Raw genomic sequence first — 8503 nt, 5'->3', positions numbered from 1 at the left:
CTGTCCTCTCCACCTCTCGCCGGCCGGCCCACCATCACTCCAACTCAGCTCAGTGTCTCTCCTGCGGCCGCTTCCCCCGTTCTAGTCGTGGATGAACTGCGTGTCGTAGACGACGATCAGCGGTGATTGATCTGCGGTCTCCGCGGTGCCTGGCTGCGGTGTTCCTCTCCGGCCTCTCACACAGCTGCCATCTCCTCCGGTCGCCTCTCATCCTGGCTTGTCTGTCCTTCGTCTCCTCCTGCCTGTCATCCGGTCGTCTGGTGGTCTGGTCACGGACGTCTGAGGGGCTGCTGGTATCTCACCCCTGGTTCAGACGCGCTGCAGACAGCTGGTAGTGACTGCTGGATCCTCTGCACCGTCTCCTCCTCCTCCGCGTCCCCATTCCCCGTTCCGTCCTTGGTTGCGGCTGGCCCACATCAATTCTCACTGGAACCTCCATTTGTTAGGGATTAGCCTATCCCTGGTTGTGAGTTCTTAATTGATTTAGTTGTGGACCAGTCGGCCGAAAGACGAAGCGGAGACAGAGTATTTCTCAAACGGAGCTTTTATTCATTAGAGAAGAAGACAGTCACCCCGCGCGGGCACATCACCAGTAGACAAAAGAGGCAGAATGTCCATATTACATGTCACTTTATACACTCTTGAGAAAGGGGAGGGGGGTGTGTGTGTATGTCTCTGTGTGTGTATGTATGGGTGTTTGTGTGGTGTGTGCTTGTGTGTGTGTGTGTGCTTGGTCAGAAGAAGGGGGGCTAATTGCTTCCAGATGTAGAAGACCCCTATTCTTGAACAACATCTCCATAACTCCTCATGGGCGACAGCTGGGTGTGCGCGTGTGTACGTGAGTGTGTGTGCGTGTGCACGTGAGTGTGCGTGCGTGTGCGCGTGCATGTGTGTGCGCGTGCATGTGTGTGCACGGGGCCCTGTGTAGAAGGAACCTCTAGCCAGAGGTCAACAGGTCACGCCACATGCAGGGGGAGAGAGACACAGAGAGCAGTGTGCAGCCTAAGCACAGATATCAGATATTACCAGGCATCATCAATGAACTAAATCTATCACCGCTCCGACATGGCCTCAAATACTCAGATTTTCCTCCAAACTGCCCTGTGTGTCGAAATGATGGTGCTATCTCTTTTTTGAAGTTCGAGTGACAGTTCTGATAGTTCTTGCAATGCATCGCCCATGAAGCCTAGGTTGTTCACAAACGCATGGGAAGATATGCGCATAGCAAATCCACTGTATGTTTGTTTGGTAATGCCATCACAGGAGGGATCCTCTGATGCCGTTTTAAAATGTTTGTAAAGTGCTTGGTAGTTCTTCCACACTGCTTCGACTGTTCTAAAACTTGATGCCCACCCACCTAGTATCTAATATCCAACCGATTTTGCATAGCTGGACTGTACATCTAAGTTCTCTGCAGACTCTTTCAGTTCCATTTGTTTTTTGTTAGATGTGGTATAAATTGCATATAGCTTGTCTGATATTTCTTAATGATTTATAGAGCCCATTTCTTTCACTACTTTGCATACTGCATGCTCAAACCTATGGGCTGAGCAGTGCCAAACAGTAATGTTTGGGGGGATGTCCTGGAGCCTACTTGCTACTCCGCTTTTACGCCCTAACATGACAGAAGGGCATGTTCAAATACTTTTTTTCTGAGTGCCCGTTGCTGTTTTTTAACATCTGAAGCAGATGAGGTTATTGTACATGAGACCCATTCTTTTGCTAGTTTCATCCCCCCTGTCTTTTCTGGCCCCAAAGACCCCACCGCCTTACATGTTGATCGAGCTGGGTCTGAGCTCCGCGCTGAGCGCCTGGATACTGGACTTTCAGGGTGGGGGGTCAGACCCCCAGGGCTGTGTTCTGAGCCCCCTGCTGTATTCACTCTACACACATGACTGTGTGGCCAAGTTCAGCTCCAACTCCATAGTGAAGTTTGCGGATGACACAGTGGTGGTGGGGCTGATCTCTGACAACGACGAGAAGGCCTACCGGGAGGAGGTTGATGCACTGGCACGGTGGTGTCAGGACAACAGCCTGCTCCTGAACATTGGTCAAATTGGTGGATTTTAGGAGAACACAGCAGGACACACACACACCACTGTGGATAAACGGGGCTACCGTGGACAGGGTGAGCAGCTTTAAGTACCTGGGGGTCCACATCTCAGAAGACCTGACATGGACAACACACATAGACTCAGTCGTAAAGAAGGCGAAGCAGCGCCTCTACCACCTGAGACAGTTAAGGAAGTTCAGAGTATCGAGGAAGATACTCCAGTACTTCTACTCCGGAGCTGTAGAGAGCATCTTGACTGGGAACATCACTGCCTGGTATGGAAACAGCAAGGCACAGGACAAGAAGGCCCTACAGAGAGTGGTGCGCTCAGCTGAGCGTACTACGGGTATTACACTACCACCCCTGCAGGTCTTATAACAAGAGGTGCAAATCCAGAGCCTGCAGAATAATGAAAGACCCTCACCACCCCTACAACAGCCTGTTCAAGCTGCTGCGGTCAGGCAAACGCCTGCGCACACCAGCAACTAGGACAGAGAGACTTCGGCTCAGCTTCTTCCCCCAGGCCATCAGAGTCTTGAACACTGAACTCTCCACACACAAGCACACATGAGCACACACACTGTATACGCTCACACTTGGAGCTTGGATAGGAGTAGCCTCCTGCATTAGCTGCTCCTGGTCCTGCTCATTAGCATTACCGCTGCAACCACACTCGTCTGTAGTCAACGACATCCTGACTCGCTTAGAAGCATCATGCGACTCGTCCTTTTTTTTTTTTTTTTTTTAAGGATAGCTAATTTAACTGTATTTTAAAAGAAAACTTCTGATCGTCTCCGCTCAGCGCTCTAACTGCAGCAAGTTTTGTAAATTATTTTGACTATGTGCTACAGGTGTAACATGCACGGTCTAATTACCCAGCGAGCCTTTCGCTCAGTGCACTCGCTTTAACGTTACACCCAACAGTTAGATCTCCCGACTTTTAAATCATAAATCAAAACTAATAAAGAATGTGAAATTACTTGAACATAGGTCTGTAAATTTAAAAATATATATTTATTTGATTATAATTGTTTTCCTACCACGAGAGGTACCGGATCCTCACAAATAGGTACCGGAACATAGGCAGTCAAAAACTGAGAGCTCCCGGATCCTGTTCCGGCAGGATCCGGCACAAATTAAGCCCTGGCGTAGAGTCTTCGACCATATCTGGAAAGTGAAGGAAGCATCCCGGAGACTCCATTCGCTGCAGCAGGGCAGCCGTTCGGTAGCTGACTTCTCCATCGACTTCCGCACTCTCGCAGCTGAGAGCAGATGGAGAGATGACGAGGCGCTGCAGAGCGTTTTTTACAGCGCCATGAATGAATCCATAAAGGATGAATACGTTTCCCATGTGGAGACCTCCAGCCTCAATAGTCTCATAACGTTAGCCTAGGTGAAGGGATAGCCTGTTATCAACCAGCCAGTGACTGATCTTTAGTAGCTCACAGCTGAGTGCTCCTTCTACCTCCCCTTTATCCTGATGGGAGACCAGGAGAGCAGCATCATCCACAAAAAGATATCAATTACAGTCACAGGCTGACTTCATGTCATTTACATATACAAGAAATAAAAGTGGACCCAGAATACTCCCTTGAGGCACACCACACGTTGGCTGGAGTCAAGAGGACATAGTGCCATTCACTTCTACCACTTGCTTCCTACCCCTCAAGTATGACTCTACCCACCTTAACGTAGGTAGGTAGATAGATAAATCCGTCCGTGAGGCTCTGAAAGCGTGCACCTCAGCCTACAACGCTGGGTTCGTGACAGGCAACATGAACGAGCACAAGGCAGCGAGATACAATGTAAGGAGGACAGTAATAGAGGCAAAAAGGCGATACAGGAATAAGGTGGAACTTCAATTTGAACAGGCTGATTCCTGAGGTATGTGGCAGGGCCTCAAAACGATGACAGATTACAAAGGCACCTCCCCCAAGCTGAACAATGATATCTCCCGGGCGAATGAGCTCAATACCTTCTATGCAAGGTTTGAGGCTGTGAATAACAACATCAGCCTACAGACCACTGCAATAGAGAGGGGAGCCACTGTCGGTGGAGACTCAGGGCTAGATCCACAAAGAATGGATTGCACGGAGCAAGTTGCACCCTTACTTACAATTCATTATGTAAACAAGACAAAAGTCTTTCTCTGGTCTGCATCCCCTTAACAATTGTGTGTATCACCGTGCAGATTGTTTGATTGAATGAAAATTGTATTAACAGATTGCAGAATGGGTACAATACAGTACGGCTCAATACACACAATTGTTAAGGGGATGCAGACCAGAGAAAGACTTTTATCTTGTTTACATCAGGGTCCCCCATTTTCAATTCATAATGAATTGTAAGTAAGGGTGCCACTTGCTCCGTGCAATCCATTCTTTGTGGATCTAGCCCTCAGTGTTCAGGATAACAGAACATGAGGTGAGGAGGACCTTTAAGAAAGTGAATATCAGGAAGGCAGCAGGACCGGACGGTATCCCCGGCCGCGTCCTAAAAGTCTGTGCCGACCAACTGGCCCGGTATTCACTGATTATTCAACCTGTCCTTAGAACAGTCTGTCATCCCCACCTGTCTGAAAAAGTCCACCATTATCCCTGTACCCAAAAAATCCATGCCCGCTTGCCTCAACGACTATCGCCCTGTAGCTCTCACCTCCATAGCCATGAAGTGCTTTGAGAAGCTAGTGAAGGGCTACATCTGTTCCTCCCTCCCCAACACCTTGGACCCCCTTCAATTTGCATATCGCCACAACAGATCCACGGAGGACGCCATAGCCCATGTGCTGCACACAGCAGCATCACACCTGGACAAAAGGTAGGAGAACTATGTGAGAATGCTATTCATCGACTACAGCTCAGCATTCAACACCATAGTCCCCTCCAAACTCATAGCCAAGTCAGGGACCTGGGCTTGAACTATGACCTCTGCCAGTGGGTCTTGGACTTCCTGACAGGAAGACCCCAGGTGGTGAGAGCAGGCAACTGCACCTCCTCATCCATCACTCTCAACTAGGGGTGTAACGGTACATGTATTCGTCCCACGAATTTACGGTGCGGCCGTCACGGTGCGGTACGCGCAGCCATACGGCGAATACGCCCCACAGCGCAAACACACGGTGAAAGTGCACGGAGAAAGGCACATTTACATTGGAACAGCTGCAGGGTCATTACAGTTTTACAGTTTTCTTTCGTTTTCTTGTTCGCCCAATAACGTTAACCAAATGAAACCAATGGAAAGAAACACACATGCGTCGCCGACACACACAGACGCGACAACAAACACATCAACATTCTCCCCCGCCGGACTCACAGGCACAGCTCATCATCAAATAAGAAAAAGAAACATACTTTTCCGGACAGATCATCTGAGCTCCACTGTGTTTAAATCCGAATAATCCTCTGCCATTGTTGTAATATGTCATCTGTTCTCTAGTATTCAGTCTCGTCGTGAAGTTAAATTCACTTTAGAAGTGAAACCGAAACTTAGCAAGGATAAGTTGTTAACCCTTGTGGCTCCCTAGGATTTTGACACTCACTGGGTTTAAGAGATTAAATGATCAAAGCCATATAATTTTAACTGTTTACTATTTAAAAAAAAGAATAATTCCCCATGATTAACATTAATAGCCTAATCTCAAGATATCTGTAACAAATTACAAATATTTCCGAATTTTAACATGCACTTAAATTCGTGTTCGTTTGATACCACGTCCGTTTTTATTGAAAAAAACTGAGAAACAGTCATATTCATCATATTTCTATACAATTTTGATACCACATTACAGCATGTGTAAACTCGACAAAATCCCTGTGAATAAGAATCTGTCATTATAAAAAAGAAAGGTTGACTAATTCGGTCAGAAATAGCAGAGACGCTGTGCATGTGTGAGTCATGATTCTTGGTTCTAGGGAGGAGGAGGATGTAAGACACGCTTCCCCACCGCTCCTGAGTGTGTGACTAAACTTGCATATTATACTCTTATCAAATTGAACACATGTGTTAAGTAGGTGTTTGAACAGTCATCCAACCCGAAATTGATGAAATATCGGTGATATCAGTGCGGAAATATAACTTATAATGCTGTATACACGAAAAGGAGGCCCAACACCAGACGCCCCGGAGGCCGGTGACGAAACCGGGATTCTAACTGCTGGACTATTACAAGCCATGATGGGCTCTCTTAAGACCGATATCTTTGCTAAAATCGACTCCCTTTCAAACTCTCTCAGATCGGAGATGCTGTCAGTCAAAGACGAGCTAAAAGAGTCTATTGAGAAAGCACAAAACAAACTTGATACGCAAGGAGAGGTTATAGTGGAGTTGGAACGCGGCGCCACAGATAACAGCACCCGCATCCGTGAGCTGGAAACCACCATCAGCTCCCTGGTGACTAGGGTGGAGTACCTAGACAACAGATGTGAGGATATGGAGAGCAGAATGCGGCGAAACAACATTTGTCTGCTGGGTGTACCAGAGGGAGCAGAAGGTCCGCGACCAACTGAATACATAGCCGGGCTGCTCCAGAAGCTACTCGGTCTGGAGGAGAAGCCACTACTGGACCGAGCTCACCGCACCCTACGGAGTCGCCCCCGAGAAGGAGAGCCTCCACGACCGTTTATCATCAGGGTACACTACTTCCACATACGCAACGATATGATGCAGCAAGCGGGGAAAAGGTCTCCCCTGCTCCTCGATGGGAAAAGGATCTCTATCTTTGCGGACTATACAATGGCAGTAGCTAAGAAGCGAGCTAGCTTTGGAGAAGTGAAACGCTTGCTGCGAACCTGCCATGGAGTGAAGTATGGACTTGTTTATCCTGCAGTTCTGAGGCTAACTCTACCGGACAACTCAACACACCGATTCGAAGACCCAGCTTTGGCAGCCGACTTCATCCAAAACTATCTGAAAACGGCGACTGTGCCTAGATAACCAAAAGATCGCATAGCTGGTTGTATCAGCAGGCTAGCCAACAAGCTATCTAGTAGGCTAACTGGCTGCGTTGCAGGCTAGCCGACAGGCTACCTAGTATGGACTATCGATGACACTCAGAAGCTGTTAATCTTTCACTTGTCCTGGTGGGTGAGTAGGCTACATAAACACGACATTCAATGCAGACACGAACACTCTATAAACCTATCTTCTGTGCCATTCACAATAAGCATATAACCTTCTAATTGTTTACCATCAGTAGCCTACTTAGCCGACAGGCTAACCAACAATGCTGGCTAGCTGCGTTAGCTCTATGGCTGATGCAGTTAGCCTAGCAGGAACAACACTAGAGAGCTGTTATTTTGTCGCTTTCTCACTTTTTTTTCTCTCTCTTACCTTGTCGGGGAGTAAACTATACAATTGACTGTTGCTGTAACGTGATCCTCAACGCAGATAGGTACATGATGTAACACATTCTCTGTTTTCACCTACAGTAAACATAACATCACTTAGGTCTTTCTAAGTTTTATTTTCCAACATTGTATGACATCAAATAATACTCTGGCAGTTATCTAGTTGATCTCTTTTGTCAACAACTGATTGTTAAATAAATAAGTTAAAAAAAATATATATATATATATATATATACATTTTTACACTTATTTTGAAGGCTAAACGTCCTAATCTGTCCTTCCGGACCGGAAATCTTATTGTTGTTGCTTGTCTACCCTAAACTGGTAGTAATGTAATGAGCCACGAGAGAAGCTGGAGTTTAAATTGAGGTTATCTCGTGCGGATATAAACCACCTACAAGGACAATGTTTGGTTGGTTGCATATTTTTTAGCACAGCCTTCAACAACGGATTGTTAAATAAATTAAAAAAAAAACTGAATCATGTGAAATGTATGTGTTTTTTATTTTTATTTTTTATATACATTCTCACACATTTACTTTGAAGGCTAAACGTCCTAATCTGTTTTTCCGGACCGGAAATCTTATTGTTGTTGCTTGGCTACTCTAAACTGCATGGTAGTAATGAGCCACGAGAGAAGCTGGAGTTTAAATTGAGGTTGTATTTTTTGGCTGAATGCTCCAGGAAATCTAATTTGACTTAATTTCAACTATTCACTCCATTCAATCAGTGCCATTGCAAACCGTATAGTTCTCCAATGTCCTGCATTATTACAGTGACAGTCCATATTCGATCCTGTTGGAAGACTGATAACTTGAAATCAAATTTGTTATTTGGAGATAAGAAACACCGGGCCCAGGGCCGCCTGGGAGAAATGCGAGGCCCTGTGCGAGATTTAACGCGAGCCCCCCCCCCCCCCCCCCCCCCCCCAAAGGTAAAAAAAAAAAAAATATATATATATATATATATATATATATATATATATATATATATATATATATTTTTATACAGTCAACATATTCTTAAATAATAGCGCTGCCCGAGGCGGGGCATGATACAGTCAACATATAGCAAAAGAGAGAGCGAGAGAGAGCTCCCGTTCTAC

The 8503-nt window shown here is 46.2% G+C and overlaps 1 protein-coding gene across 1 annotated transcript in view; it reads left to right on the top strand.

The window, feature by feature from the left end:
- The first annotated feature begins 6584 nt into the window (after positions 1-6584).
- slc34a2b (solute carrier family 34 member 2b) overlaps positions 6585-8503 on the top strand; it is a 42099-nt gene continuing 40180 nt past the window's right edge. Inside the window, exon 1 of the mRNA XM_084307892.1 lies at positions 6585-7131. The gene's annotated coding sequence lies outside the window, so the exon portion shown is untranslated. The remainder of the gene's footprint in view (positions 7132-8503) is intronic.

This window comes from Notolepis coatsorum (assembly GCF_963971535.1).
Source record: "Notolepis coatsorum genome assembly, chromosome: 2".
NCBI classification, from domain to species: Eukaryota; Metazoa; Chordata; class Actinopteri; order Aulopiformes; family Paralepididae; genus Notolepis; species Notolepis coatsorum.
The sequence above is the reverse complement of the archived record's forward strand: the minus strand, read 5'-3'. Positions and strand labels throughout refer to the sequence as shown.